At 32.6% G+C, this 22,669-nt stretch overlaps 1 protein-coding gene across 2 annotated transcripts in view; it reads left to right on the forward strand.

Annotated features, from left to right (window-relative positions):
* LOC119635681 (rho GTPase-activating protein conundrum) overlaps positions 1–22,669 on the forward strand; it is a 126,806-nt gene that overhangs the window by 37,707 nt on the left and 66,430 nt on the right. For both annotated transcript variants that reach the window (XM_038030631.1, XM_038030630.1), the window contains exon 3: positions 14,243–14,304. The gene's annotated coding sequence lies outside the window, so the exon portion shown is untranslated. The remainder of the gene's footprint in view (positions 1–14,242; positions 14,305–22,669) is intronic.

The following is a 22,669-nucleotide window of genomic DNA, read 5'->3' on the forward strand; positions in this document are numbered from 1 at the left end:
GCAAGTGTTTGTTTTTTTTCCAAAATTGTTGTACTAAGCCTTCGAAGCGAGCGCATAGCTTTCGAACTCGATTTTGCTCAGCACAGTTAAGATATTGGAACACTTCTAGAAGGCAGTCATCATTTAAATCGAGCAAGTTTTTAGCTAAAGTCATTTTTTTTTGTTTTAGAAAGAAAGGAAATATATGTGTAATTATTTTCCTCCAACTGCAATCGAAATATATTTACCATGATGTTGGCTTGCAGAGACATATCTATCATCTATTTTGCGACGTTTATTTGCAGGTTCCATTGTAAGGAACAGAGAATAGTAATAAAATATAATGGTTTGTATTCACAGCACAAAGTTCCGGCCTGCTTTAAAATAAAACGACTTGAAATGTCAAAAGTTTTTTTCTACTTTATTTCACAAATGTTATTTAACTTGGCAACTCTAAGCTTTGTCTCATATTCGTTACTTATAAAGGATCGAATCTGTTAGGTTCGTTATTCTATTTGCAGTTGAGCATAATCTTTATCGAAGACCGTAAGGAATATTGCCTGCTTGATAGGTTGCTAGCTTAAATGGAATTTGAAAGTCGAACAGTGAACAGTAGAACAATGAAAATTTCGTTAAATTCCTATGATTGACTTAAAAAATTGGGTCTAGTTTGTCCTGAGTGTAAGCCACATTACCTTTGACTTTTCTGCAACAAATTAACTGCTCTTTGCAGAGTACATCGCTTTCGTGAACATGCGCTATCACCCGGAATATGGATTAGGTTAAAACTGTTCATCAAAAGAAAGCTTAAATATGCTTCACAGTAGATTCGATTGAAATCTTTATCTACGCTTACGTTTAACTACTTTGCCTCTCAAATGCGTAACAAATTTCAATTCATTTATTTTATTTACATATGAAATTCAACCAACATGAATTAACCGCCGGCTCTTAGAAATAACTCTTACGCTAAGTGTTATCAATAAGGATTAAAAAGGATTTAAAGAAAAATGAAGAAAAACTAGGAAAATGGAAAAAACAGTATTTATGTATAAGCGGCCTTGAAAATCATGAAAATGTGTTAATCGTTTTTTACACATCTGAGCGAATTTTCGGTTCTTGATTTGCTGAATAGAAGAAGAAGAAAATTATGATAAGCTTCTTTAATTCGATAAAAGCGTCTTTGGTCACGTTTTCGGCAAACAAACATTTTTAGTCGGAGTTTAGCTCAATTTAATCTTTCGAAAAATATGATATATCCCGATAATGATTGTTGCGCAAGATTTCGCCTTCTAATTGGAGGATTTGTAAAGGGCTGCTCCGTTTACAACACAGAGAAATCAGCATCAGAGATTTTACAACAATAAGACTTTCGTTTAACAGATCTCGTTTTAAGAAGTACCAAGTACATCTCGAGAAATTCAATTGAACTACTTCTTCAATAAATCCTCAAGTATTTATCTATTTCTATTCATTACGTAGTCTGTTTGTCTTGCTTTAAAGGTACAAATTTGAATTTAAAAGACCAAGGACATCTACTTCTCTCCCTTTAATTTTTACCTACTGTCGATAAGTTCATGACTTTTGTTTACCGTCTGAGAATCAAAAAAATAAGAAAATTTAAACAACTCACTCGAGGAAAACATACAACATATCTGTAAATAATGCTGGAACTCATTTCACTTTTCTGGTCGTATGCTATACTTTTCGGTCATATATTTTTGACAACTTCAATGATAAACAAAACTTAGATATGCAGGTAAGCGAAAGAAAACTTATTAAGCTAAAAAATTCAATGCCTTTCTTATTATTCTTATCCGTTTGGAGTCAATTCCGTACTCTCTCTTCTATTCTGTTCAGAGTAAATTTTCCGATTCATTTGCTTCTTTTTGTTTTAGATATTCAGGGATTTCCCCTACAAATACCGCACGAGCCCTTTAAAAGACTATAAACATTTAGTAAATTAAATTCCGTACGAGATCATACAGTAACGAGATACGCAATGTTGGACAGAACATGTGTTCGAGGTATCAAAAGACGCAGCCAAGGGTTTAGGTTGCTCATTGCAGCCAATGCCTATACCATCTACGCCATCACGCATGAGCGGGAGCATTCATATTTTGCTTGAAGGCTGTTAAACGCATACAGCAGGAGGCGACGAAAGTATGCCCACAGTTCAGCTTAGGCACAATGTAGGCTGTGTTGTGCTTAGTTACAGCTGTTGTTCTACAGAGATGAAAAAGATTGATCCAACAATTAAGACTACGCTGTTTTCCCAATCCTTTCGCTCGTTTGCTTTAGATTTGCCTGCATACCGTGGCCGCTTCTGGAACGACCTACCGGCAGTGGTCTTTTCCACCTTCTCCGATGTTTTCACCTTCAAATCGAACGCTCACAAAGAATATTCCTCTCCTCCGTCTCTCACTTTCTGCCCAAGTCTCATTATTTTTCTGCGTATATTAGTGGCTGTATCTATAGGGAAAACGCCTAATCTTACCTACTTCATAATCTCACCAGAGAGAAAGTTCTTTTTTTCTTTTTTTTTTTTGCAAAATTAGTTCATTTAAACGCCTATTTCCTACTGAGAGGCAACATTATATTGGCAACTTTCCTATTATTTCCCTTTATTTAGATTTGTACTCCTCACTCGTGGATGATTGAAAGGAAAACAAATTTGGTTAAATATATATTATTATGCATATCTTTAACCATAACTTAGATACGAGCAATTGCTTCAAATATTTAATGAAAAGAAAAACGAAATAAAATGTTATTGCGCGGCCGATTAACGGTTCGATTAATACACTGCTTCAGCTTTCTGCCTAACATAAAACGTAACGAATAATATCTTGCTGTTAAGCAAAAGCTTACTTTTCGTGCGAATGCTTCGGTGTTCGAGAAATATACCTAAGCTGTTCTGAATTTGCTGAATTTGCAATATTTAAATGTCGAATGTTTTGGGCAAATTAGAATCGTATTGCAATATAGAATCTTATTTTTGGCAAGTTCTTTTTACAGGGAAAGAGTTGCAAAAACATTCGCGGCCCATCCACGCTTTCCACGTTCATTTCATTGCGTTAAATTACTATTCTTTAGAGAGTTTTTTTTTTCCAAGAAAAGCTAAAAATTGTAAATTTTCTTTCATGTAACAATTTTTTTAAAATAGGAGTTTTCCAAAAATCCAATAATAGTTGCCATAAGTAAGTTGGCCCCAAAAATGCAAAGACAACCTTTAGAGAGCCAGACGGAGCAAAAACTGAGTCTATCTTAAGTTTTGCCCACGGTCCAACTTTACGCGGATCCTATAAGAGATATTGATCCCAAATTTGGCAAAATATATTTTTCTAACATCACTTAAAAATGACCATCCAAATAATTGGGATGAAACAGCCGATATGGTCGTGTTTTAAGAATTGTTTTTACAATTCTAACGCATTTAGGAGATGAATGAAGGGAAAGATTCACTCCAAGAGAATAAGAATAGCTAATACTCTTTTTTTTTTTAATTCATTTTATTATCTCTACTTTATTCAACACGGTAAACGTGTTTTTCAAATATTTGCTTTCCATTGTTCGTTCGTTGTTTTATGAGTTTACAGCACAGAAATGTATGTTTAACGACTTAAAAGTAAATAAACGTAAAATGCTTCTCAAGGTCCTTTAATAAACGTAACAGTATGTTAATAAGTTTTGAATTGTTGTAATATATCTTGAGATTGTGTTAATTATTTGAAATATCATCTAATCATATATTGGTTTATTAATGATTGTATTGTTCCCTTTATACATACACATATATCTGATATATTAATGAAGCTATTAATTTAATTACGAAGTAATGATTAAATAAATGGTCCATTAGGTATTTTTATATTGATTATAAATTTATATAAATAAATATTGCGACATTATATAGTGGAATAGTGTTGGAGAAATATATATCTCAAATTAATAACAAATCATCAAATATATCGCATGCGAACAATTAGTTAATAAGTTCATGATGCAAATTACCAGAAAAATTCACCAAAATTGTGTCGAGTAGGTCTTTATAAAATCTAAAAAATCCTAGAATTTAGCATAGTTTACACTTGGATTAAAAATATTTCTATTTATCATCTCGGCTTACACCGGTTTGCAAGGACATACATTAAATTCACTCATTTAAGTAGAATTTCTTATGATCAACCGATGATATTAATTACGAATAACTATGTGGGTGAAACATTCAATTCGCCTTCGTCTTCTTCAAATCCATTAAGATAAAATTTTATAGCTAATAATGTAAACGAGTTTCCCTTACACTAAATCAGTGCCAAACTTTCACAAATGTCCATTAAAATTCTATCAATTCATTTTTACATTAATAAGATTTGTGTAGCAAATCTTGGAAATATCGCATGCGAAGAATTAGTTAATAAGTTCAACATGCAATTTATACAAAAAAAAAAAAAAAAAAATCACCAAAATCGTGTTTATAAAGCGACCTAAAAGCTAATACAATTCGTAACTTTCTTTTTATCATCTCGGATTACATCGACTTCCCAAAAACGTTCATTAATCAATTCGCTCACTTAATTGGAATTTCTTATGAGCAACCAAAGATTTAAAAACACTTTTGCAAAGGTAAATGCTATAGCAATCGTTTTCATTGCGTTGAAAAGTGACCCAATTTTGAAGCCAAATATTTTTCATTTAATATGATATAATACTGAAATTTGTCGAATTATTGACTAACCGATTCTTTAGATTTCCCCATATTATATTACGACAGTAGATTCTCGCATTGTCCCTTTTCCTCATGTTTTCTCTTATATAAATGCTGAACCATTTATGCTACAGCGTTCGTTGTATACAAAGGTTAAAATGTGATCGTCTAACTATCCTTAGGAAATGCGTTTAATTAGATTTTGAAATCACTGAAATTTCCACTATTCGCGAGCATGTTAATTATGAATAGTTACGAGTGGAAATCGTCCGATTAACAGGCGCTCTGTTCGACAAGATAAGATAAATTGTTAAAACAGCGAATTCCCCCTATTTTAGGTCTGTATCGAACTTCCATTAGTGCCCTTTGCCATCCTATCAAATCAATCATTTAAGTAGAATTTGTTATCGCCAACCGACGATGTTACTTATAACTAATTATGAAAGTGGATCGATCGACTGCGTCTTGTTCGAATTCATTTAGATAAAAATTCCATTAACGATGTTAAGAATGCAAATGAGATGTAGATCTGTGCCCAACTTTACTTTTTCACGGTTACATTTTTATCTTCTTTTTCGTTTCCTTTGATGTTTAACTTTCGTTCATGTGATTTTTTAACTGTCAATTTACCGCCCATTACAATTATGGAAATGAATGAGTAAACGCAATAGAACTCAATTTACTATTACTTGCGAGTGATATTGTTTAAAAAATGATATTTTTTTTAAGTCATAAAGAATAATATATACATTGCAAAAAAATTCGTTCCAATCCGTTGATTAGGTTTTCGTAAATAACTTTGAGAAAATGACCCAAAACTTTGTGCCCGCAAGTCAGCATTGCCTCTTAAGACCTTCAGTTCAATAAAACTTTTTTCATTTTCGTTTGGTTTTAAAGCTTACAATAAAAAAAAAAAATAAAAAATAAAAAAAAATGGTTTAAGTTATTAAAAAATGTTTGCTAATAAAATATAGTATAACAAAATAAACGTAAATAAAACATAAAAAAAATATTTTTCATCTTTTGGAATTTCAACTCATGATTTATTAGCTTTAAAGCCTGTCGTTAACAAACAAAATAAACAATATTTTACGAAATTTTAAGAAAAAAAAAAAATTATATATACATATATATATATATATGTTAGTCAATAAATAAATAAATAAATAAATAAAAGGGAAAAACGATATTATGTTTGGCTTAGTACGACGACTTTCTTGATACTACACTTTTTGCTTATTTTTCTGGTTTTGATAAAATACATCGCAAAGTAAACATAACATGTTGCGTAAGCGTAAGAAGTTCATTTTAATCTTCTAGCATGTAGAGAAATCTTGCTCATTGCTAAGCTATTGATAGGATGACAAACTTATCAAGAATAACTTTCTGTTCTGGATGTCGAGCAAGCTCGTTAGTTATGAGTTATGAGCTCACTGCAATGAGAAGAGATGCGTACAGCTTTTTCACTATTAAGTGAAAGAATCTTGCGATCGATTTGAAATTACTGTCCGGTAACATATTCAAATTACGGTCGGGTTTACTTGATATCAAGAACCTTAATACGCCCCCTTTTTTAATTCAATCTCACTATTCACTTTGCATGCGAAAATGATCGTTATATGGAAATTAAGAAATCGAAAATTCTTCATCATCAGCTACAGCACAATTGTTAGTTATTTTCTAATTTCTGAGATAATTCAGAAATTTATGTTTGAATATTAACTGCAGATGACATTAATAGGTTGCCTGCTTTTCATAAAAGTTAGGTTAGATAGAAAGATATAAAGAAAAGCTTAAGGGAGACTTTCTGTAAGAAAAAAAAAAAAAAAAACCAGGAACTTGACTTTATAGCTGTTCAATAAGATGGTAACCTAGAAATTTTTACCCATCGTAGTTCATATGAAGTTGTTATCAGGGATTATTTCAATCTTTGCTTAGCCTATCTAACGTCCTGGCCAAATAAAGCTGTCGTCGAACAATATGCATATGAGATATTTTTCGCATTCTATGTTCAATTGCAATTGACTCTAGTCAATATAAAGGTGATGCCAAGTGTTTGCACTACAGATGAAAGCAATCATGCCAACCGTAAACCGTCTTTCGCTTGCAAGTTTTATAAAAAAGTGAAGCCAAGTTAAAAATAGTGATTCTGTATGAATTCTCTATCGGTTTTGTGGAATTCTTTATCTGAATTCCATAATATATAGGGAGGGCGAGAAAACGCTACTATAGTCTCTAAGCATTAAAATTAAAAATACTACGATCTTTTCCTATACCATTTTCAATCTTGCAATAGCGATCTTTTCTCATTTCTGAAATTTCTTGGCTCAATAAGTTAAAGTAATAATTCATTCATGTCTCTTGTCTTATAATTTAAGTTAACTCTTCGCTCCCAAGTAATAATTTTTTTTTTTTTTTTAAATGTTTTTTGTTTAGTTTTTTAAATTTATTAGCAGTTGACTGTTAGCTTTATTTAGGCAGCTCGTAATCGAAAGTGATCTCACTTTGGACCATTGCTAGTGTATAACATTACATTTAGTTTATGAGATCTTCGGCGCGTGCGCTATTCTATTTGCTACAACTACATATTTTAAAGTTTATATATATGGGTGTAGTAAGTTTTGAAAAAAAAAAAAAAAAAAAAAAAAAAACACAAATTTCAAAGACTTATTGGTTAAGGTGTGCCAGGTAATAGTGTTAGTGATTATTATATCAACCAATGAAAAATGCGCATAGATTAACTTTAACATTGTTTTTGCAACACCCAATAGCACTGAACAGTAACAACAATACTTTACAAAATCGACAGATATAGCGATTGACTTAACATTTTGTATTCGAATTCTCTAAATTCTCTAATTACGTTAAATCCAAGTCGTATTTTCTTCATGAAGTTCTCTTTGCTCACAAAGCACGGGACGAGAATTTTTATTTGCATTCCCTATATATAGATTACTAGCAAAGAACAGATGTCAACTTGGCGTTTGATGCATGTACCCTGATGCATGTGGTATAAAGAAACGGATAATTACTTCACTATGATGTAAAGAATCGGATAATTATTTTATTGCGATTTAGTTGAAAAATTTTTTCAATTTTTCCATAGTTATTTAAAGATAGTGGATACGAAAGATTCGGTCTAAATGAAAGGTAGACTTTTTAGCTGTTTTCTTGTTTGTTTGTTTTTTTTTTCATTTTCTACTTCTTAAGCAAATTTAACTGGGTTCGCATGCAAATTAATTCAGTATAAATATATATTTGACGTTCTTTCTTTTCTTCTCATTTTATTTACGTTGTTTCTTATTCTTCGCTTGTTGTTGCTGTTGTTAAGTTATATGTTTTTTTAAAGTTACTGAGGAATTTAAAGATTTTTTTTCTTTCTTTTTTTTTAAATTTATTTATATGGCACGCACTCTGTGATGCCATTATCAACTAAAAGCAACAACTCTTGAAGTTATTTATAAATTTTATATCTACCATCAAAAGGGATAAAAATACATATACTAATGTGGTCGTTTTCTTTGTAACATCTATGCGAGCCTTCGTATTGTTCCCGTACACATTCCGAATAAGCTTAAGTTTCGCGAACATGAAGTCCTTTTTTCGCAAGCGTAAAAAATCAGTCGCTAATTGCTTTACAACAACAACAAAAAAGCATGTAAGAAAGTTATATTCACCACTACACTGTCGACTGTTCTACTCTTCGTGCTCCTTTGTTTAATACCCATTTTGCTAATATTATTAAGACGAAAGTAATCCAAAAGGTCGCGGGGCCTCTCATATTCATTTTGAAACTAACCCACTTTTAGGCAGATGATATATTTTCATTTGTAAAATGTATAAAATGGTTTTAAACATTTTGTCTTCTGTCTTACGTACAATCTCAGCAAAGCGAAAAAGAAAATTGAATCACTTGTAACTTTATGGGGGATGGCCGATTTTTTCCACTTTTCCACGTAGAGAGCGGAGTGTGCCGCAAAGTAAATGTGAAAATTATCAGCCTTCTAACTTTTATAACTTCTGAGTAACGAGCAGCAACCTACAACTTTTTGTTAAGAGAAACGAAGTTGCGTTCACTTTACGCTCTACTGCGGGCTTCTGCTCTAATCAATTTGGCCCATTTTCAATACCAATCTACGTGCAAAATCTTCAAAATTTGGAATCGATATCTTCATTTTTGTGAGTAGGAGAGACAGACGGACAGACATGACTTCATCAATGTAGCATTTCACGCCGATCTAGAATATGTATACTCTGTATAGAGTCTCTGAAGTTTCCTTCTGGGTGTTACATACATTATGAACAAAAAAAAAAAAAAAAAAAACCAAAAAAAAAAAAAAAAAAAATTAGAAGCAACTCACAAAAGTTAAATTTTTCATTAGTCGTTTACATTCTGGTTTACTCTGATCTTATGTTTCTTACATTAAGAAACCAAGTAGACTCAAGGAGAGTGTGTGTGCATCTTTTGTGTTTATTTCTTTTTTTGTGATCGTGTAAAATGTGACGCATTCTTTTAACTTATTTTTGGTACAAAAATTCTCGAAATCTTTGAAAAGCTTAAATTTCTTAAGAATTCATTTGGATATTATGTGTCTGCAGTGTAAGTGAAAGATAAATCGATTGGCTACAGCGACACCCTTTTTTTATGCTTTAAGTAAAAGCAGCTTATATATGAGCCTTTCGTTAACCTAAATTTATTTTAAGAAATTTAAGAAACGAAACAAAAATTAAAAGAAAAAATAAAATTATTAAAAAAGAAAAATTATGTTCAATAAATACTTGCTACTATCCAAGACTAAGGATGTTTGCTGTCTGGACAGCGGGACAACTTTTTTTATTTTTACAACGAAGTTTTCTTACATGATTATTTGAATTGAATTTAATCACACAACTAAGTGCTATCTCGTGTCGTAAGTTTCGTTCATTTTCAATCGATGATTAATTTTATTGAGAACAACCGATTAATTCCATTTTTAAACACAAACATCTTCCGTTTTTTTTTTTTTTTTTTTTTTTTTTTTGCTTAACTAAGATTTTAGCGAGTTTGTGATTTCGAGTTCTCCAAGAGTTCTGGATCAGTCAGCATAAGTCCTTAGCGGAACTATCGTTCATTCTCTATATTATAATTATTTGTAAACCGAAAGGAACTTGAATTTACCTTATCTCGGAAAATAAGAATATTGTTATATCTGCTCAATAATTGTAAAGGAAGGAGGAAGCTCGGAGTTAACTGCTCGGAGAACCTTGGCTAATCCTAATAAGAAAAGATTGCAACAATTCATCCAGCAAAAATTCCCTCTCCGTAGTATTAAGCTACAGTTTTTCCAACACTTCCTAAACGCATCTTCATTTATATATGTTACAAAATGGGTTTCTCTTTGAGTTATCAAGGAAGAGATTTTCTTCCAGTTCACCAATATATTGCACGTTACAATATGCTAAGCGGATTTCCTGTACCTGTGTGCAACAAAATAAATTCAACTTTTCTTATAGAATACTGTCCCGTCTAATTTTTCTAGTTTCAATTTCTAATCAGATTATATTTTTCCTTTACAATAATCTAAAAGGTTTCTCAACTAGCGAATTGAATCCTTTAAATCAATTCAATTTCATTCATAACTATTAAAACCACGAATGGTGGACTCCATTTAACCGAACGCATACGTTAGTTGATTAGCTTATCTCAAAGAGACGTTCTTCCAATTAAGTTGGTTGCCATAATCTTCAAGTTTACAGCGATATAAGCAGATTAGATCTCTTACCATGTTGTCTTTACGTTACGGCTCAAGCAAGCTGTTTCCCGCTAACTTTACTTTTGACAAGTTGGCGTTCCCAATTACCAAAATGATCATATTTTAACTAAATGGACTGAGATATTTCGAAAGCAACAATCCAACTAATTCCACGATGTTGCTTTCTAACTTATCAGCTATAAACGTAATCTACGCCGAATACTTACAAATAAGTAAAACCTAAGTGGTTTCGTTCACTCGCGGACGAGTCGTTCGAGGATGAAATCGTTCGCAAATTTAACTCACTAACTCTTTGACTTCTAAGATTTGTTAAGTTGTTCTTTAAGGACTAATTAACAAATCTAGCATACCTTTAATTTTAATTTAATTGTTACAACAAGCGCCAAATATAAATTAAATGCTATATATATCCTGAAGGTAATAGTACAAAAGAATTCCATTGTAAGTAAAATTATAATAAATTTTTAGTAACTTGTATTGTTTGGTGCGCAGTCCATGCTCCTAGCTCTCTATCTTAAAAAATTTTTACGAATCGCCTCAACTTCTTTGGCTCGAAGCATCATACTGCGTTCGGCGTTATGGCGTGTTTGTCGAACATATGGTGGCCGAACTTCCAGATGATTCCGCGTTCATATAGGATGTTGTAGTGTGATCGCATACTATCGTATGCATCCACTTGAAGTGTGACAAAATTATGCCACTTCAGCATAACCCTTTTGATAAAATAAAATGTCATACTTCACTTCGCATGTAAACAGTGATAATTCTGTTTATATAAGAATAATCTAGTGTGTGATAAGGATAATTTAGTAAGCAATTATAATCCTGTTTAGAATAAGATAAGAATAGTTTAGTGTAAAAATGTAGTATAAATAGTGCCTAAGAAAATCAGGAAAATCAGTTCTCATAAAGCAACTCAACCAAGCGTTTTACTCGCTAATAGCACTAGGCATTCAATCTGCCTGAACCATTAAGATTAGTGACCGTCTTATGCCGAGACACTTTGGCATTATAAAAGACGGAAAGACTTGGCGTACTGCAGCCGAGCAGCTTAGGGCCTAAACAGATAATCTAAACACATCATACTACACCCAACTTTATTACAATGTAATGGAATGCTTAATTCGTCCCTTGCCAGAAACTGAATCGTTATCGGAGATGTCTATCCATTTCTTCAGGGTAACTTCATTTTAACCCATCAAAGATAAATATAGAATTTCTCATTAATTACCGAGGTGTAGATAATCCATATATTTTAAAATTAAGTTAACGCTACTAACGATCTTTCATAGTTACAGTCCAAATGCTGAAAGAATGCAAAGTGCGAATCGAGGTATAATATTTTTCAAAGACATTACGCAACTTCCGATTTTTGATACATCTTCCAAAATGATGAAACATATCTGAAGAACGTAATATCATAAGCAATTACATTTTTTATCAAGGCAAAAATCTCCGCAAATATGCTCCCCCCATATATAGGAGACACTGAGCTAAATATTAGGTTGGAGGGAAAGTTCTGCCGTATTTTTAAATAGGCGGGTAATTTTTCTTGTAAATAAAACAATATCTGGCTCGTGAGTCATTCCGATTTTTTTTTGTTTTTTTCAGCTGGTGTATAATATAAAAGGAGACTTTTTTTTACCGTTCATCATGCACTTGTGATATTCAAAGTGAAAAACATGTCAGTAGATAAAGTGCATTTATGACACTGCATTTTGTATGAATTCCAAAAAGGAAGCAACGCATCGGTTGCATATAAAAATTTATGTACGATATTTGAAAAAGATATTGTAAATGTTCGTACTTGTCGAAGATGGTTTAGCAAATTTCGTTCCGGGGATCTGAGCCTCCAAGAAAGTGATCGAGATATTGATGTTTTGCGATCCATGTTTGGAAATAATCCACATTTAGCAAATCGAGAGATGACAGAGAAGTTAGGCATTCATCATACAACTGCTGGATATCACATTAAATCTCTTGGGTTTGTGTTAAAGCAAAGTACATGAATAAAATACGACAGAACTTTCCCTTCAACCTATTAAAAAAAAAAAAAAATTTATCGAATTTAAACACCGCCAGATTTCTGATATGTTTTAAAGGACTCTAAAATCTATCAGGAACACCCACTTTCATTATTATGTCGAGAATTTATCATTCGCCTACACACTCCCAAATACATGCGTAGGGCGCTAAAATAGTTTTATGGTTGGTTCTCCTACACTTTACTCCAAAGAAAATAGTAATGAAGTTGGGGATTTGCGATAGGTTTTGACGTCCTTTAAAACATATCAAAAATCTGCAGCTAGATTTGCAAATAGGTTACATAACACATTTCTTATTTCGCAAATCTTCTTCAATTGTGGATATACACTCACTCTATGATAAACGGTGAGAATATATCTTTTTTAAACATTTTTATAACATCAATGATCAATTAATTACCTTAGCAGATGTGCGAAGCAAGTGTGAAGATAGCTCAACTCTTAACAAAGACCAAAAAAATTGATACAGCACAGTGGGCTGACTGCACGGCAGTAATTATTTTGGGCTTGCAGTAAGGACGATGTAGCGGAGTTTGTAAAGAAAGTGCAACTCGTTTACGGCGAACGATAAAAGTTTTTTTTTTAATAATAAGGAAAATATCAATAGTTTATTAAAAGAAAAAAAATCATGCAAAAGCTATCAGAATTTTCAACTTGCGATTAAAATATTATTGCCAGACGTCGTGTTTCTTTTCTCTTTTTTTACCGTTAGATATTCCCTAGTTATCCATAAACTTAATATTTATGACGTTACTATTGCTGTAAATTAATGTAAATGTTATTGTGCCGTACGCTGCTTGTGGTATAAGGACATACATACAAATGTATGGAACACCCAGCAAGACCCGAAATAGACCCGTTTTTTTTTGTTATGCCGATCGAATTAGAATCCCTTTGCCTCCGTCTGTTGCTCTTATTTTCATGTGCATTCAAGCTACAGATCGCAATATTGTATACTGGCATGTTGTGGTCCAAGGGCGAACGCTGTTGAGAATGAGGAGAACGCTGATCGGACCAATTTTTCGAACACTTCCCTATATAAAGCCAAATTTTGATAAATCATCATAAGAATGATTTTAGGGTAGTGTAGGGTATTTAATACGAGACCTTACTATTTTTACTTGTTTAGTATACAAACTTCATTCATTTGATTGTTAATTATTTGTAAAACATTGAATAATCGCATAAAACTGACGATTTCATTTTTTATTTATTACATTTTTATGATTTTGTTGTCGTAGTTTTCTTATTTCCTGTTGAACTTTCATATTTGAATTTAAAAAACAAAAAAAAAAAAACAAAAAATAATAAGAAGAAGACGAAAAACATAAGGAATTAACTGCAATTGTTATCTTTATTTTCGCGCTTATTTTTGAAAAAAATTAATAAATATATTAATTGCCTTCTTGAGCTAGAAAAGCTCGAATATGACAATAAATAAACATTAAGGAACGATAAGCAATGACCTTCCCTTCCAATTATAGTTACTACACACATATGCGCAACAAACATGCATGTGTACATATGCAAAAAAAAAAAATTTGTTTTTATTATTCCACTTACATAAAAGCAGATAGATAGAAATGGAGACTGTCAAGCGAGCGCATTTTAATTTATTTTAAATTTTTTTTAAGTTTTTTTTTTTTTTTTTTTTTTTTGATGTCATTATAAACGCAATAAATTGCAAACAAAAGTAAACGTGTACAAAATTTGAATTAAATTAAATACATTTTTTTATTTTTTATATTTAATTACAGATTTCTTATGGACGAGGAAATGATATAAATAAAAATTAACCTATCTACGCAGTAACTCAAAGGTATTTAGAAAATTTTATTTTTTATAAGAAAATCAAAAACAAATAAATAACTAAAAATAAATCTTTAATTATTTATTAATAAAATATCATTAAACGAATTGTTACTTGAAGTTTCCCTTCTATTCGAGTTAGAATTCGAAAAAGTTAGATACATTTTCAAGTTGGACGTACACAAATACTGAGGCCTATGTATAGCTGTCCATATCGATTAAACTGCTGACAGCTGTCAACTATCGATTCGCTGAAACGATTCGTCATTGAGTTTACTCGTTATCGACAGCCTTAAAGCGCCTTTCTTTTCCCTTCCGCTCTACCCAATTCCTACCGATCAGCGCAATGCCAAAAAGTATAAAATACATCCGGACAAAGATATATTTATATAAATAAAAAAGCATAGTTATTTTGGACCGAAGCCTTTCAGCATTATTCTTGCATCCGTCAACGAAAGGTGCAACTTTGCTAAGAGGTCCTGTAAAGTATGTTTGCATTTGGCGAATAAAATCAGTGCCACTGGCAGCGGGATCAGTTGACTATATTAGTCACGAACATTTAGCAAGTTCAGTGTACAAAGATTTTGACTCTATTTTATTACCTATATGATCAATTAGCCGGGGAGATTAGCCCTCTTTATGCCTACTACGTTAATGACCAGGAAGAAATTGGGAGAGAGACACGAAATAGCCGCAAGCTATGAGTTGTAGTATGCGATCGATCGATACGTGTTAAGACTTTGTCGACAGTGACTTCTGTAGAACTCCTGTGTGCTGACTTTTTAACTATTTGGCTCTGCTGTGTCTCCTTTAATAAAAACTTTAAATACTGTACACAGCCAAACAATTATTCCAATAGCAAGGCTTCCAAGAAAGGCGTTTTATGGGAAGTGATAGGGCAGCGATCCGAATCATTTTCGATAGCATTCGTTAATGTCAGTGTATCGAGTTTCAGCAAAATTTCTCAAAAATATCCGAACATAGGAAAACAAAATGGACGGATGGACAAAGAAATTGAGAAGCAGTAGAAACGCTTTCTAAATCGGTCGGTATAATAAAAAGTAGGTCTAGCTCATGTTCTTCTAGGTGTTGCGTTCAATCACACAAACTCTAATATACTCTTATACCACAAGTTGCGTAGGGTATCAAAACTTTCCCCTGACTATGTACTCATAGCGTTCATGCGCGACGATGGGTACACAAGATTCGCCCTAAGACTGATATGACTTTTTAAGTTGTTTTAATTAAAAAATTTCTTGCAACAAAAATGCGTTTAACTTTACTTACCGTTGCATGTACTCATACTGCAGCTAATTGTTTTCATTTTTTCTCATGAATCATAATTTTTCACACACTTGATAGTCTCCTCAACGGTACGAATTAAACATAGTGGTGAATTTCGTTGCACTTTTCTTTCTTTGTTAATTTGAACAAACCAAAAATTAAATTTTAATATTTTCTTTATTCAAAGAAAAGTTTCGCTTTCTTTTATAGAAACTAACAATTAAAAAAATATAAAAAAATTTACGAAAAAGTCTCACTTAAAAAAAAAAAATTAAATAAAATAAAGTACTTTCACAATGTAAGAAAAATCATTAAAATTTTTTACATATTTTTTATATATATATATGCAAGAAAGTATTTCCCTGGTTTTCATAGAAGCCATGTATGTTCATCAATTTTAACTATATGAACTTTAACTTTGTTGTTGTGTTTCTTCTACTACTTTAATATAATTTTAAAATGAGATAGAGAGAGAGAGAGAGAGAGAGAAAAAAAAACACAAAAAACAGTTAATGAGCAATAAAACAAATCGTGTCCGATTATTAAGATATATGGTATAGAGCCTGAAGATTGTAGTTTTTCATTTTATGTAATCAGTTTTATGAAGTTCATTGATTCACGGTAATTATGATTAGCATTAAATCGTTTGCCAGTTTTATATCTTAAACGAATTTTTTAAGCAGTATTGCCTTTAAAGCCTAGCGAAGACATTTTCTTTTATAGCGCAATGAAAGTGTGAAAAAAGAGTGATTTCCATATAATGAGAAATTTATACGTTGTTGCGAAATTGTTGTTGCCAAATTTCACAAGAAATTTTTTTAACCTCCTCTCGCCCTTGACCGCAGCGATGAACTTATACTTCTTTATAATTGCATTTACTATGGCAATAATGAAAAGAAAAAAAGACTAATTTTGAAAAAAGCGGGAAGTAATCTTTCGACTGTCAATCTTATTGGATTATTTGCCGAACATTTATCATTAACGTTTGATGAAAATAACATCAGGCATATTAAACATATTGTTACGAAAATGTCATATTTGACATATATTCTGGGAAAGCTGGACGATTTTCGGTGAAACCAAATTCCAAACAATGGGAAAGGCAGATACATAGTCATAGCGGTTTACCCGTCTCGTGCAGCGGACGATTGCCGAAAGTATTAACAAGAATTAGCAGAATATCTGGCGAAAAAAAAGGCTTAGCCCAAAATTTTGGGAAATTCCTTCTAAAAGTTTTAGAATAACTATGATTAGCTTTTAATCGCTTCCTAGTTTTATATCTTAAAAGATTTTCTTAGAAGAAAGAATGGCAGCAACTGAGGAAGGAGGGAGAAGATCCTTTCCTATATGCGTTCTACAAGGCAGAACAATCGAGACATATCCTTACGGATTTCAGAATGCCGAAAAGATGCTGAAGAACGTATGCCTGAGAAGCAGAAAGTTATAGAAAATGTTGTTTGCCCGATTATAGTAGAGACTAATATAAAGTTAGCGAAAGAAGGCAGAGGAAACGCGCAACTGGCCGATGACGATCTCAAGGCAATAGTAGTTGATAAAAAGGAAGCCAAGAAGCAAATCGATAAGGAAAATCGCTCAGCAAAAGCGTACCGGGCTCAGTGGGAAAGACGTATTTTCGAAGGCGAATATTTGTGTTTAACGCACCAGAAATTTTGGTGGGCGCAAAAGTCAAGCCCGAAAGATATCATAAAAAACACCACAGAGGACCAAACGGACAGCAATTTAGCGTCAGAAAAATTGTGCAAGTGATTAAACGGAAATTCTACTTGGTGCATGAGACCTAGTCTAGCTGTATAATCGATCGTGTAGTGACAGATTGTCAGAAAATTTGCAATCTAACTGGGAAGGGCCATGTGAAGCTATCACAAGCATAACTGATAGAGGCTATCGGATCCAGAAACATCAAAGCGCACGTGAGCGACCATTGAGTTGCTAGTCGAGACTCTTGCCTACTCGGCCACTCAGGCGGATACTCAGATAATATATCTTCAAATGAGGAACGTACAGAGTAATTTTCAACATTGTGTTTTATTTACTATGTATCATTTAAAACTTTACATGGGCGTGACTGATTTTTCCCATTTTTAGATATGGATAGCAGGGCCTTTCATCAAGTAAATTTATGAGTAATGCGCAAAAACCCATAAATGTTTGTTTAGAGAACCGGAATTTCGTTCAGTTTACGCCTTATTTTGGGCTTAGGCACTGACTAATCTATTTGGTTTTCAATATTAACCTGCGTGCAAGAAATTCAAATGTTTCTTCAAAAATTGAAGCCGCAGGAGAAGACATTACGCAGACGGACACACGGACGGACTTACGCAAATCGATTTAGAACTTGCTGCTAATCAAGGCGATACATACTTTGAGGCGATTCTGGATGTTGCAGACGTTCTGACAAAATGAGTACACCCCTGCTCTTCGGCCGTGGGTATAAATATTTTACCTCTGTTATGAACAGCTACAGAATAAGAAGCGTTTTTCTTATATTCTCACATTCGAACTACAAAGTATCATCAAAATATATATTACATGGAAGTCAGATACAATCTCGTGCCTCAATAGGCGAAAAAATATTCCAAGAAATTCTTGAGAACCCTTCCGCCATTTATTATGAGACTAAATTTATTGGTGTATTAAATTTAAATACACATGGATACACAAGAGGCGATCTTTATTTAGTTTGTTAAAGTCGATCTTATATATTAGTTGTGTCATCAGTTTTACATAAGCCAAGGTCAAGTAGAGGAAACAATAAATAATTAACAGCTTTACGACAAATATAAATTTGAGCAATGTTTAACCAACTAAACCAGTTAAATGATTTGATATCAAATAAATTTAGTATTATTTCCGTTTATAATACTATTCAACACAATAACGATACCAGGTAGGCCATAAAAACATATATCAATAGATGAAAAGCAAAAAAAAAAAAAAAAAAAAAAATGCATACAACCCAAGTTTAATGATAATAATGACTTTTGTTTAAAAAATAAAAAAAGCTCAACATCATTATTGGAATGATTCATTAGTAACGATTATAAATGATTCATCAACATTAGCAGAACATCATCATCATCATCATCATCATTAGTATTATCATCATCATCAATAATATCATCATAATCATCATGCCAGCACCACGAACCATCGTGAATTATCAATAACATCTTAACAGCATAAATGAGTTATAAAATGGAAAATTAATTCAATTGTGAAATGTATATAAACAATGTTGCCTAAGAAGTGATGTTATTAGTCTTATTCGATCTTCTTTATATTGAAGGAAACTTTAAATTATATATAATTTGCTGCTATGTTTGTTCGTTTAATTCGCTTGTGTGTAAATAAAAATTTTACGCACATAAACTTTAGACGAGACAATCAACTTTTCAAACTGTCAACGGACAACATATGCAACCGAAGAATATAAAGAGCATCAACATTAATATCAACATCAAATGTCAAACGATACACTCTGACGTTATATAGAAGAAGAGTAGACGCAGAGCCGACAAAGAGATGTAACAACTGCAACAATGTCATAAGGCAGCATAAATAAATAAAAAAAAGAAAAGAAGCCTGGACGTAGACCATTTTCATGACCATAATGCTAACGATAAATGGGCGAGCATATGCTATTATTGTCGTTGTTGTTGCTATTGTTGTTGTTTTTGTTGATATTGTTAGTAAAAAAGAAAAAAAAAAAAAAAATCAAATAAAATGAAATTAAATCAGTGCAGTGAACAATAAGTCCAAGTGCATAAAAGAGCAGTTGCTTATGAATTTGTACGGATGTCCATATGACTGTGTTTGTATGATGTGTGCGATGATACAACATCATCATACAGCATCATCGTCGTCATCATCATCATCATCATCATCATCATCATTATCAGTATATTGTTTGTTGAAACATGTGGGCAAGTGTTCAGACTGCTACGCGTATTCAGTTGAGCTATATAAATAACATACACTCATATATAGGCATTGTTGTCGTTGTCAACGCTTGACATCAGATATACGTACATATCACAGGTGATCATTCATTTTGGCAAGACATAGGCGAGCGTATATATATGTATGCACACATTTATGCATACTGTTACAGGTAACAGAAGCAGTCTTCAACTGGTATTGGCACCGGAAAAACTTTGGATTTATAGTCAAGAATTCACTTTTCCATCTAACGACAACAACAATGCAACAACAGCAGTGCACAATTCCCTGACAGTGAAATGTTGTCCATTGCATGGGCTGTTTTGTTTTTTTTTTTTTTTTTTTTCCTTTTCTTTTTTTTTAACACGTACATTAACCAGCCACGTTTTACCGCTTTGTTAGTACGTATGAACGAACATTCACACACTTGGTTCCATATACTTGCCTGTATACAGTATGCCATAGCCACTATGGGTGTGTATGCGTTGCGTGTTAAGAGATCACATACCACAAAAAATTCAAGAAAAAAAAAAATAAATAAATAAAAATAAGTTGCAAAAAAGAAAAATCCCGTTTCTTGTTTAACAAAAAGGAAAACCTGTTGCAACATGTTTTAGCTAATGTTGCCGTTAAATTGTTGTTAATCCTCTACTTAAAGTACAAATAGTTCATACTTATGCTCGTACATGCAAACGTTTTGGTATGTTATTGTTATTGTTGTTTTTATTATTATTGTTGATGATGAGTTACGTTGTTTGAAATAATTAATAGCTTTTTTTTTTTTTTCTTTGATTGTTGCTTCGCCTCCCTCTAGTATTCATACAGTCGAAATAGTTTGTGTTCAAAAGTTTTCAGAAAAGAATTTCTTTCAGTTAATTATCGTAAATATAGCAGGCAGGGTTTCCCATACGCCGGTTAATTGTAAGCGGGTATAAATATTCCAGAAAGAAAACGACATAACGACCATGACTATAAAAAAAGTTGTACGTAATGCAAACCAGTTTGAGAGAATAAACCCTATTATTAAGTATATAAATTTTCGGCCTTTCCTTCGTTACGTATAAAATGTACCCAAACAAATTTGTTCGTCATAAACATTTAACTTCTATAAGTTGGTAAAATTTCCGCTTCTCTGTTGTATTCGTATGTTTTTGCCAAGCGCGCATTGGGGCGGCAAGAAAGCAATTAGGTTTTAAATTTTATTCCTTCGAATTTTTTTTTACGCCCAACGAAAACATTGTTGTTGCTCTTCTTCTTTCTTAAATATCCTATTTTTATATTTAATTGGACTGCGATTGTTGCTTGCATTGAGAATCAATCCAATTCTTTTTATCTAAAGTGAAACTTTCCGATAATATTGGTCAAACAAACCACATTACGTGTTTATATTATAGTTAAGCAAGAAATAAATAAACAACAAATAATGGCGTCCTTGCATCTCGGTACCCCATCATTAACTTTCCAAGCGAAAAACCAGCGCCTGTGTACTACTACTCGAATAAATAGTTTTGAAAGATTCTGCGTTGTTGCCCAATTCCCCAGGAGATGTTGTAATGTGATTACACTTCGACACTCCACCACTGATCTTTCGAACGCAAACAGAATGCTTATTTATTCGAATGTAAGGTTTTAAAAAATTATGCGTTTTTGCCGAATTTCACGGGAGATGTTATAATGTATAGCTTGCACTTTGGCGTTCCGCCACTAATCGAAACGCTTGATTAGGCAGTTCTCACAATAGATCCACTTTTCATCTTCTTTATTCGTCCGGACAAGAGAAAATGCTGTCTGCGAGCAAAGGCTCAAACCAAATTGTTTTTTACAGAGCTCCGTTAAGCCGTTAACAGAATTATGTTAAACGGTGTCTCGGAGCGATATAAGTGAAAATATAGTTAAAGTAGTACGTTTTGAAAATTTTTTAACAAAATATAATAAACAAAACTTGTCTTTATGTAAATTAATTAATATTTGAAAGGATAACATTTTAACATTAACGAAGTAAGTTTTGCTCGGAGAATTTTTTTTAGGGGACTTTTACAGTTTGCGTTATTGTATCCAATCCTTGTCTCCGACAGTCTCGATGACTCGATGAGGAAAACCATGAAATCAACACTTCATCTAATTTTTTTTTTCTGTTTCCACATAATGCATAAATCGAAATATGTAAAGCTCAACAAAGCCATGTTGTATATACATAGGGAAAATACTGTACGTTATGCTATGAAATCGAAAGATAGTTTTTCCACTTGGTACTGTTATAATTTCGTCTAGGACGATATGGTATCGGATTAGCAGCCACGTGGAAAATCCCTTAAAATTCAATGCGCTCCTTAATCCGCATAAGTAGTCGAGTAACAATGGCTATTATCAAGTTGGACGCTTTCGGTTTTAAGTCTTTAGAGTGGTAGAGTTTACTTTGATCGCAAGTACACTGAGTGCTCAGTCGATAAATGCATAACCACTCTCCATACACACACACAAGACTGTGGCCACCATCTCCCATCCATTTTTCTTTCACAACTTTTTTTCGGACTATCACCGTGTTACACCTAAAGTCTACATCCCTTGATTTATTGATCACACTGTAAATGGAAAGAAGTCCGTTTGTACGGATAATTTTCTTTAAGCGCGTTGGTGTGCGTATTTTATATATTTATTATAATGAAAAAACCTTTAGCTTTTAATTTTTACCGCCTGCTGTGTTGCAGTTATGCATATGATAGATAGGTTTGTGTGCGCATGCACATCTACATGTAGACCGTAATCTAATATGATTTATGCTTGATGTTTTTACTCATAAGCACTTTGTTAGGTTTACCGTTAGTCCATTACTAAGAACATGTTTGTGCACTGCACTACACTGCATTGCGATATTCTACCCTCTCTTTAAGCATTCATTCACTTTACATCTATTATTTGGTAGCTTTACTTTAACGGATAATTCACCAAAGATACAATTGTTGTTTGAGTAAGCGCAACATGAATAGTGTGAGTTTTAGAGATTTATTAGTAATTATTTTTATGTCCCAAAGTGAGTAAATGATTTGTCATTAATATTTTGGAAACAAAATCCGATATATTTTCGTATGTAAATAATTTTTCCAAGTGTTTAACCGGATATTACTAAGCAG

The sequence above is a fragment of the Glossina fuscipes genome, unplaced genomic scaffold (genome assembly GCF_014805625.2).
Source record: "Glossina fuscipes isolate IAEA_lab_2018 unplaced genomic scaffold, Yale_Gfus_2 27, whole genome shotgun sequence".
Lineage (NCBI taxonomy): Eukaryota > Metazoa > Arthropoda > Insecta > Diptera > Glossinidae > Glossina > Glossina fuscipes.